Here is an 11,150-nt window from a genome sequence, read left to right as displayed (position 1 = left end):
TGTTTTGGGCGTTCTATATATCGTTGGAAAGCTAAGGAGATAAGCTTTCCAACCCAACTGATCCCATATCAAAATACGCTCGAAGTCGACGGGAATCGTCGAAACAACATGACGACCAGACTCTGCCTGGATGCAGCGATGCCAATTTTTGGGCCCGAAGGCCTTGTACTCCCTAGGGTTGCCCAGCCACCCCCTTGGCCACCCCCCTAGCCTCTCTCTTCTATATACTCAGCAGCCGCCATTAAGTTATTTGGGTTTTGCTTAGATTCATTCTGTCAAGAACAGTTGTCGCCGTTCATCGGTTTGTGAAACCCCAACTTGTGAGATTAATCATTCATCTGCAGAGTCACTCTATTTGAGCTGCGTTTCTTTCGAGTTCTTGCTTGTGTTCTTCGTTGCGCTTGCAGGGATTAGCCTTCTTGGCGAGGTCAACCGGGTTGTGACACGGTTGATAACCAGAGGAGTTGTGGTGCTAAGATTGCTGGATTCGGGTCTTAGGATCTGAAGCCGGATCGGTGTGTCTCGCTCCGCCTACAACGAGAGTTATCCAGAACCTGACGGAAGATCGGGAACCCACGTCCCCATTATTTGGTATTCAGAGACTCAGGTTTACTGTCAGGTTTCACATCTATCTTTAGTTTCATCAATTTCGCCATTGTCCCACAGTCCACCAAAAAGCCCTAGAAAATTTTGTGTTCGTGCTGTTTTCCCATCCCATTAGCCCTTTTAAGTCATTGCATATTTTGATATCGGAGTCCGCATCATTGAGTTTGTGTCCATAGTCGTGGTCTTGTTGCTGGTTTAGATCGAGTTCTTAGATTGGTTTGAGTTTTGCATCGTGTCACCGTGTCCTTTTCCATCCCGTCATCACGTCCGGTTCGGACTTGTCTCTGTCCAGTTCGGTATTTTGTTGATATCTCTCGCATACGAACTCGGATTTTTGTGTTCTACTACTTTCTGGAAAGCTTGTGAAATTATCTACAACTTTATCAACTGTGAGAATTCCAGAAAAAGTAGTTATCTGCGTCTAATCTGTATTGGAAGTCAATCTGTTGGTGACCCAGAAATTTCTGAGTAGTCTGTATTTCGGGGTCAATATCTTCTACTTCCTTTATCCAAAAGAGACTTTCCATATATTACAAAGAAAGAGAAAAGGGGGATCTACAATTTTCGTGTTGTAAGTTTTTGTGTTTGAGGTCTCCAAATTTGACAAACAGCCCGTATAAGTTTGTGTAGCAAATCTGTAATTTACAGACAATAATTTTGTGATAGTGTGGAGTTGTCTCTTGCTCTTGTGCCACTTTTGAATAGAAAAAGAAAGAAAGAAAAAGGCAAGTGCATAAAAAAGAGCCGCACAAAAAAAAAGAAAAAAAATCAGAAGTGCTTGCATCCTTTTGTGTCCTTTGTGCTTGGTATATGTCGCTTGCTTGCTTGAACTAGTTCTAGGAACACGTTTAGGCCAGCAACATTGATAAGTACTTTGGATATTTATTCAATTTTTGCTATCTGATTTTCAATTGTGCTAATCCTTGCTACTAAATAAAGCCTCCCAAAGCTCTACATATTATCTTCAGATCAGTACACCCAGAGGATCTTGCAATCTTGGTACCACTTCCTCACAGGTATCACGAACCAGCCACCGGTTGTACCATCCTCTGCTTTGCATTGGTAAGAACACTTGTAAGAGCTGGGTAAGACATGCGAGATTGTGTTTCCACCATCCACATCCACATATAGTAGTTGATAGGGATAACCTTTTGTGTTTTCTCTTGTCTACTTACTAACAATGTCAGGAAACACTGAGATTGCTCAACGAGTTTTGAGTTCTCAAATGGAGAAAGTGGAGCAAAATCAATTCAACAATTTGTTCCAGACTTTCTTTGCCGTGATGGAACGACGTTGCCGAGTCATCATTGATGGTGAGACTTGCACCAACCTTGCAAGTTTAGAGCTAGTCGAGAAGCTTGGTCTGACCACAAAGCCACATCCACATCCATACTACATGCGATGGGTAAATTCTTACGATAAAATTAAGGTAACTGAAATTGCACATATTGAGTTTAGCATTGGTTTTTACAAGAGTAGTGCTGATTTTGATATAGTACCCATGCAAGTATGTCATTTATTGCTAGGAACGTCATGGATTAATATAAATGATGTGGTACATAAAAGGGTTGCAAATAGATATTCTTTCAACTACAATGGAAGAAAAATTACACTTAAATCTATGACCGCAGCTGAAATTTTAGAAGCCGATCTTGAAAGAGCAGAGAGAAGAAAGAATGAGCCTTTTAGAAAAGAATGGATTATTTCAGATGTTACAGTGTCTTCCTCTAAATCTGATTTTGTACAAATTAAAGATATCGCTTTGTCTTCTGTTGGACCTAATATTTTGCAGCATGTATCTAAAACAGAAGACAAGGTGATAGAGAATGAACAGGTAATTGTCTCAGGTAAGAGCTCTCTTGATGTGCTGAAATTGTCCACCACTCATGCTATAATAGAGCAACATTTAGTGGACACCAAATCTGAATTGACTTTGTCACATGATAAATATTCTACTGATTTTTGTGATAAAAAAGAGTTGTGTGATAGTTCTATATTTATCACTGTGCCACAACTTGTGAAGGAAACTGATTCTTTTGTTTTGGAACCAAAGACTTATGCTAAAAATAAACATTTGATTCCAATTGCTACAGAAAAGGATGAAAGGAAATTGTTGTCTTCTTTAAATACTTTGGGTTATATAGAGTTTGATACTTTGTGTGCACTTAGTAGTTTGGAGGAGAAATTTAAATGTGTTGGATTGCCATGGTTATCTCGATGTACATATCACTTTATTGGCAATTATAATTGTAAAGGTGAGTACATGGTGCATCGTGTTTATATGTGTTCAAATCTGAAATCTCCTTTTGCTATGCAACAATTTGATGAAAAAGAGGGCTATTTTAAGACTAATCCTATCACGCAGAGTTCCTCTTGTACTTCTTTGTTTGTTTTATCACAACAGGTTCAATTTCAAGAAGGGGAGCAACGCAGGATCATGTCAAGAATGGGAACAACTACTTCCGCAAGCATCAGCGACTTTGAGTCGAGGACGACTCAAAACCGACTCAAAACCAAGAAGGGGAGAATGATGAGGACATAACCAATACGCATATGACCAAAGCCCAAGCGAAGATAGAGTTCAAAGCCCAATCCACATTGAAGTCCGATTTATTCGCGAGTCCGGTTCGGACTGCAGGAGCAGGCCTCACGAAAACGGACGCCCAGGCCACATACGGGCTCTGTTTTGGGCGTTCTATATATCGTTGGAAAGCTAAGGAGATAAGCTTTCCAACCCAACTGATCCCATATCAAAATACGCTCGAAGTCGACGGGAATCGTCGAAACAACATGACGACCAGACTCTGCCTGGATGCAGCGACGCCAATTTTTGGGCCCGAAGGCCTTGTACTCCCTAGGGTTGCCCGGCCACCCCCTTGGCCACCCCCCTAGCCTCTCTCTTCTATATACTCAGCAGCCGCCATTAAGTTACTTGGGTTTTGCTTAGATTCATTCTGTCAAGAACAGTTGTCGCCGTTCATCGGTTTGTGAAACCCCAACTTGTGAGATTAATCATTCATCTGCAGAGTCACTCTATTTGAGCTGCGTTTCTTTCGAGTTCTTGCTTGTGTTCTTCATTGCGCTTGCAGGGATTAGCCTTCTTGGCGAGGTCAACCGGGTTGTGGCACGGTTGATAACCAGAGGAGTTGTGGTGCTAAGATTGCTGGATTCGGGTCTTAGGATCTGAAGCCGGATCGGTGTGTCTCGCTCCGCCTACAACGAGAGTTATCCAGAACCTGACGGAAGATCGGGAACCCACGTCCCCATTAGTATGGGAGGGCGGCGGGAGGAGGGAAGCATCGGTGCGGCCCGGCCGGCCGCCGGTCTGCCGGCGCGTTCGCCGGCAGCGAGGTCCCCCTCCGCTGACGGCGGCGCCGGCCCCTTTCGGAACCCTACACCGCCTCCGACAAATGGAGACGAAAACGAAAAGGAGCGCAGCAAGAGACCGCGTCGTCCTTGGAGACGGTTTCAGCAGGTCTCGCTTGGGCCCACAGGAGGGAGAGGCGGTGCGCTGTATTTTTTTCGGAGCATGGCGGGCCCGAGCCGCAGAGACCGAGGAAGGCGGTGCTGGAGAAACCAGGGCCCGCGCGGGCGTCCCTCCCCACCGGCGGGCCGAGGATCTGGCGAGGCAAGCGACGTGTCGACCTGTGAGTGGAACGAAGCGCTCCCAGGAGCACTCCGAAGCCTCCGTTTCCAGGGTGTATAGAAGATTGAGTATTTCGCGAAGCTAGGCTGGTGTTCAGGCTAGCTCCAACGGAGCCCTCTATCCCTCCCCCCACCCCATATCGGGGGAGCTATAGGGGAAATCGTTTCCAATGGTTTCCCTTATAGCTCCCTCTATATGTGGGGGGAGTTCCAACTCCCCCCACATATAGAGTGAGTTCCAACTCCCCATATATTCTAATTACACCATTTCATCGCGATATTAATCCCGTTTGAGCCCCGTAACATGATAATAATATGTATTGTGACAGTACAAATACTGTATGATTTTTTTAAATTCAAAAACGATAAAAAAGTAATTAGTTAATGAGTGATAGTATATAAGGGGAATAGACATGGGGGGAATGGTTGGAGAGAAAGAATTATAGGGGGGAACCTTTTGGAGGGAGGTAATAAAATATAATAAATAATACGTTTGGGGGGAGTTGGATGGGGGAATGGTTGGAAGTAGCCTCAGTGATCCGGAACAGCTTGTTCCTTGTTCATTGCACCTGTGTCGGTCTGATCAGATTCTGTTTGTAGCTGTTGCTGAATTGAATTCTGACATCTGAATGTGCCCTTGCTAAGGCCTACGAGTAAGAGGAATAGTTCATCCAATGTATGCCTGCCTTGTAGTGTCTGCTTTTCTGCATGATGACACCTGTTCCAGCTTTGGTTTCTCAATTGGAGGACAGAAATGTGCCTTGGTTTTTTAAATCTCGTAGTGCTGCTCCATCACTTGAATCTGGACTGAGGCCATGGCCATGCCTCCGCAAGCCTGCAGCTTGTAATCAACGCTCATTCACTTCAAAAAGGTAAAGGTGGTCCTTGCAAATTCTTCAGACACGGCTCGCAAGAAGAAAAAAAGAAGAAGATACGAGTGCGTGTGTGACGCGTGTAGACAGACGACAACATGGGTCGAGAAACTGGCGGCTCACTAATTTTGCCCCAGTAAGGGAGATCATGGCCCGTGAACTTTGTTGTTTCTGTCAGGCCAGATTTCTGTGTAGGGATTTCGGCCCACTACCTTATTCAGCCTGGCCCAAACGTCAATGACGTACTCTGTTTCTGTTGGTTTTTTTCACCCTTTGCCCTTTCCTTCCTTTTCCCCTCGGTGGGCTAGTGATGTGCAACCATGACATGTCATCTGGTAAGTCGAACACTTTGCACAAACTTAAGCAGTTGTCTCCCCTCCTGCAAACGAACGTGGTGTGCCGTGTGTAGATCCCAAAGTCTTCGAATTTTGTACTTAGTTTAACTCACCCCCAACCCAAAGCAAGGCTGAATCCTGTGTGCCTTTTTTATGGAAAAAAGAAATTTTAATAATTTCAAGCACAATACATCTAAATGATACATCGTCTTGAAATTTTCCCGACCTCTGCCTAAAACGACACACAGCCTAAAAAAAAGTTTGATATAGATCCTTCCACACTAATGACTGTCAATTCTAAGACTAGACCGCCACCCATGTGCCCGGGCGAAAAAATCATTGGCCACTTGTGCCAAGAAATGAGAAGCCGCTACAAGCTTGTCCTGCAAAGTAAGCTTCTGAAGAATAGTCCATGTATAGAGCCAGTGCGTAGTTGAGTAGATAACCTGCAAAAAGGAAGATTTTTTGTTATCAAACACCACAATATTTCTGCATAGCCAAACAGACCAACACAAGGCTGCCACGCCCAAAATACTAGTGGCTTATATTCTTTAGGAATTCCAATGAGCCAGCTCCCAAACATACTAGGCATATTATGAGGTTTTGGTATGTCCCAGGCCGCATAGACCGAAGCCAGTCAAAAAACAGATGTTGTATCGTTTCATTTTCACGACAAAAACAACACTGTTGGTTCCCCTGCCAATTTTGTTTTGCAAAATTATCCTTTGTAAGAGTAACACATCGTCTAAGATACTAGAGGAATATTTTTATTTTGAGTGGGGCTTTTAATTTCCACATTCTCTTTATTTAGGTTAGGAATGTTCTGATTGATTAATCCCAGATAATGTGTACCGAAAAAACACCTGTCTGGTCTAAGTTTCATTTGAAGTCATCCCTATCTTAGCTGAGAACGATAGTTGAATGATGTGAGACAAGATTGTTTCACATCACTAACTTATTACCAATTAGATCTCTATGCCAGGAGAGATTCGGGATCTGTGTACTTAGTACATCAGCCACCGTATCCTGCTTCTTCCTGACTATATTATAAAGTTGTGGGTATTGATCCCGTAAAGAATTATTTCCCAACCAAGTGTCTTTCCAAAATCTTACTTGAGACCATCTTTTATCATGAAAATTTCGAATATTAAAAAATCTAGTTATACCTTCAACAGACTCGCCCAGAAATGTAAATCCTGTGTGCCTGTATTAATTTCACCTGGTTCCTTCAATTCTTCGTTTAAAAGACTAAAAGTGATGGATTTAGTATATAGCTTTTGTTTAAGAGGGGAGCACGATGATAGGTTTTAGCAGAAGACAATGAACTACTATGTTCTCATTCTGTCACTCCTGCCTCTTTTTGGGCACTATTCCCGGTTACACCTAGACTGGGAGAAGAAACCTCATAAAAGCTCCACCACCATGAGCTGTCGTGGGCCGACGCCGCTCCTTCACCTCTCATCTTCTTTCTCTCTCGTCCACAACTCCGGCCAACAGCTACTGCCGCCGCGCCGCCCGCCCACCCACCTATCATTGTGTCGTCAGCCCACCCACCGCCACATTGTCGGCCTTCGAATCCATGCTTCTTCTTGCCCCCGTCGCTAGCCACCGGCCACGGGGGTTCCAGCTCCGGCCATCCAGCACCGGCGGACCGCAGCCACCTCGACTTTCCACTCTAGGCTTAGTTTGGAAGTAAAGGGCTATTAACCCAGGGAATTTAACCCCCGAGGGGGATTTTTGTGGATTTTTAATTCCCTGTGGTTCCCTGGGTGCCGCTCCCCACCTCCCCCGTCACTGTTTGGCAGTGTGCTTCCTGCGTGCCGCTCCCCACCGAGGGGTGGTAATGGGCCATAGCTCTAGTAGTCTCTTCACAGCCCAACAAGATCCTTAAATTATTTAGTTTAAAATTATATAAAATTAAAGCACGGCCCTTTTAGAACCCGGCCTTTAGATTTTCTAGTTCAAAATCTTGGACCCTTTACCACCCCTATCCCCACCTCCCGTTCGGACGTGCCATCTCCCCCATTGTTTTGCATCATTCAAACACCATTTGCTATATAATATAATATATATTTGCTCTTAATTAGCACATTTTTTGCTATATAATTCCAGAACAAAAACCATTTGCTTGCAGCTCACCATTTTCTAAACAATTTCATGTGTAGGAACGTAAGAAAGATTCAGAAAATTAAAAAAATCAGGGGATAAACAGAGCAACAATATGATCATGTGGCCTTCACAATAGCAAGATATACTGCCAACTGAAATGAATGGCTTACATATGGTCATGTTCATGCAAATATCGAGATAGATAATACAAAATAAAATGAGACCAGAAATTTATTTGCCCATTTTCAATCTGGAACAAAAAAAAGACACTAGGAAGAACTCTAGCACCAATATCTGTGATCCCAAAGTCACCAGCAACACCATAATCTACTTTCGCCAATCTGCATTTGTGCCACTCCTGTCACGAAATAACTTCTACCTTCTATGCACTGTTTGCAGCAAATGCTCTACAAAGTAACACAAAGAAAGTTCACATTAGTTAAATAATTACCAAAGCACCGCTGAAAGAAGTAATGACACAATGCTTCAAACCACCAGCATGCATTTCAATATTACTTTTCTAAACAATGAAGACAAGAACAGGTACAATCTGCTCCAAAGAACAGGGACAGCAGAAAAGCTAAACCTCAACATGGTCGTCTTTTCCTTTCTAAGCCAATCAACATGCTACAGCTCATGTGGTCAGTTTATCTGCTCAACAAGTCAACAACCAAGTAATATGCATGGACCTCAAGCTCATCAAAATTAAAGCTGCCTTACTCCTTGTATACTGTATGGGCCAATATAGAATAGTACCTCTCGCTCCCATGTTCCAAAAGCAACTTAACAAACTAAAAATCCTTAATCTCTTAGAGCAAAAGGCATGGCTGCTTGTCATACTCTTACCTTGCTAACACAGAGACAACATAAAAAATAGCACAAACATAACTGAATTTGCCATTGACTATCCAAGATCAATAACTCATTATCCTATGAAAGAGAAGACTTAAAGCAATACCAACAAGTTCAACGGTGCCTAGATTTTTTTTCTCTGAACATCACCGTCGCCAGTCATGAACATGTTCAAAACTAACCGATGCAGCAATGTGTCCAAAATAAAAATGGAGAGAGTTGAACCATGGTTTTTATAGATATTTAGGCTGTAATTGAACTTCACAATCGACAGGGATTAACTAGCCTAGCAGGAACACATTCCATGGAGCTTATTTTGGATTGTATTTCTTTCCCAAGATGATGCATTGCTGCCTTCTCCTATAATATCTATATATTACACAATCTGAAACCAGGAGAGACCTGGTCTCCACCAACCTGAGCCTTCTCCTATAATATCTATATTTTTTTGCGAGGACCTATAATATCTATATTTATATATATAAACCTTGACTGATCACTTGTTTGTATATATTTCAATTAATTACTTGATAAAGTTTTTAACTACACAGCCTGCAAAAAGCTAGTAAAGTTTGCTAAAGAGAGAAGTGGCCCTATAAAAATCATGATCTGAATCAATACCATGCTCCAGGGTACTAAATCAATACCATGCTCCAGGGTACTGATGAAACTCTGAATCAATTTCCCAGGTCGACCTGCTCAAAGACAAGCTGGGATTCGATGATGCGTTCAACTACAAAGAGGAGCCCGACCTGAAGTCAGCTCTCAAGAGGTCAGTGCCACTGCTGCTCGTCATGCTTGCTCTCCACCTGAACCTGAACGATGAGCTCAGCCCGACGGGACATCTTGGCAGGTACTTCTCCGACGGCATCGACATCTACTTCGAGAATGTCGGCGGCGAGATGCTGGAGGCGGCACTGGCCAACATGAACACGTACGGCCGGGTCGCCCTCTCCGGCGTCATCTCCGAGTAAACGGGGGCCGGGCGGCGCGTGGTGCTTCGTGCTATTGCAAGCGGCGCCGACTCGCCCTAGCGGGTGAAAGAAACCCTAGCGGGGGCACAGGGAGATGCGTGGTGAGGGGAAGGGGAGGGGGAACTACCTGATGCGAAGGATGTGGTTGCCGTAGAGACTCCGGTGAAGGAGGCGCTGCCGTCACGAGGTCCCCGGAGGAGATCGGCAGCCGGCGGCGGCGCTCTCCCGCTCGACTCCGTGAGTTGTGAGAGACGGGGAGGGCTCCCCGATGTCCACAGGCCGGGAACTATTCCTCGGGGGAATTGGGCTAACCCGGGCCGGAAAACCCCAAGCAACGGGCTTCCAAAGGCACCTTGTGGACTCCGCGTGGGAGAATCCCGCGGGGCTGCGGGCGCGGGGAAATTGCCGGGATCCCGGAGGGGAATTGTGCTTCCAAAGTAGGCCCTATAGCAGCCCCTAACTCCGGCAACCCGAAATTCCGGCCGACGAAGACCTCGCCAGCGACCGTTTCCCCACCTATCACCCTTGCCGACGGCCGCTCCCGCCGGAAACTAACCCCGGCTCGGCCCGAACCTGATTGGTTGTCACGAGGAGGAAAGATAAAACAGTGGAGTGGAGCTCACTGCAGCGACGGACGGAGCCTTCTTCGACAATTTGGCTGTCACCCGCGCGCATAACTCCTAGTATTTGCGGTCTTTTTCCCATAGGGACAGCAGCGTCGGTGCGGCTGGATCGCTGGGATCAGGCCGGCGTCCTCAGCGGATGGCCCGCGTGGGCGCGTCTGGCTGTGCGCGCACGCACGGGCGCGGCGCGGCGCGGCGCCCGACGAGGCAGCAACGACCAACCAACGACCCGGCCGCCGTCCTCCTCGGTATCTCCGCGTCGGGCGCCGACACGACCTGCCCCATGCGAGACCGAGCTCGGTCGCTTCGCCTTGATTCTTCTTCTTCTCCGGGAAGTTGACACGAGGACCAAACGCCATTGTTTTGCTGTTCAGAAACTCAAGCGCAGTGGGTAGCGTAGCCTGCTCTCGGCTCCTTTTCTCCCCGTCACGCCAGAACACAAGCTCACGCGTGCATGCGGTTTGCCATTCGGAGACCATGCTGATTTCCACTCTAATTTTTCAAGCCCATTTTTTTCAAAAAAAATGAAAGAGAAAAGAACACAAGAATTCTGAGCCCAAATTCCTGTGTTTCATCAGGCTTAAAGTTCACTGCTCAAAGAAATATCTGCCCTCCGAAAAAGGACACGTCACACTGTTTGATGAGATTTTGTACAATATTTTGATACAAATCTTTTAAATATGATCAAATAAGCTGCGGAGATTGATCTGGATCATTTATGTTACATCTCTTAAGCAACAAGAGAAAAGAAGCAAGGAAAGGAGAAGAAGCTAACAATCTCATGGGCTTCACGTACACGCACGCATGGCATGACAAGCTAATTGCACAGGAGCACATGCATGCTTGAGTGTGGCGTCCTGCACGTGTACAAAATCAAGATGCAGTACGTTTCCTAGTGTACGAACGGGGGATGGGTTGTTTTGGCCCACCAGACAGCCATACATTGTGCATGGCGTCCTGCGCACATGGTCAAATTCCAGACACTGGAGTTAAACATGGGAGATGCTGGTGCATCTGTTGCTAGCTTTCTTATCTTGTGTACGTGTCAACAAAGAGGTGGGCCGGCGCATGATTAGCCCCACGGCTTAGAGAGCGCACGTGCGGCCAGGTGATCAACACGTTCATATTTATCTA

General features: G+C 45.5%; 1 long non-coding RNA gene across 1 annotated transcript; it reads right to left on the bottom strand.

Annotated features, from left to right (window-relative positions):
• Positions 1-7,680: 7,680 nt before the first annotated feature.
• On the bottom strand, positions 7,681-9,818 carry LOC120712814. Its single transcript, XR_005691021.1, has 2 exons — positions 9,521-9,818; positions 7,681-7,974 (listed from the first exon to the last, which is right to left on the bottom strand). It is a non-coding gene; the product is annotated as an uncharacterized LOC120712814 (long non-coding RNA).
• Between the last annotated feature and the right edge of the window lie 1,332 nt (positions 9,819-11,150).

Source organism: Panicum virgatum, chromosome 6K (genome assembly GCF_016808335.1).
Source record: "Panicum virgatum strain AP13 chromosome 6K, P.virgatum_v5, whole genome shotgun sequence".
NCBI lineage: Eukaryota > Viridiplantae > Streptophyta > Magnoliopsida > Poales > Poaceae > Panicum > Panicum virgatum.
The sequence above is the reverse complement of the archived record's forward strand: the minus strand, read 5'-3'. Positions and strand labels throughout refer to the sequence as shown.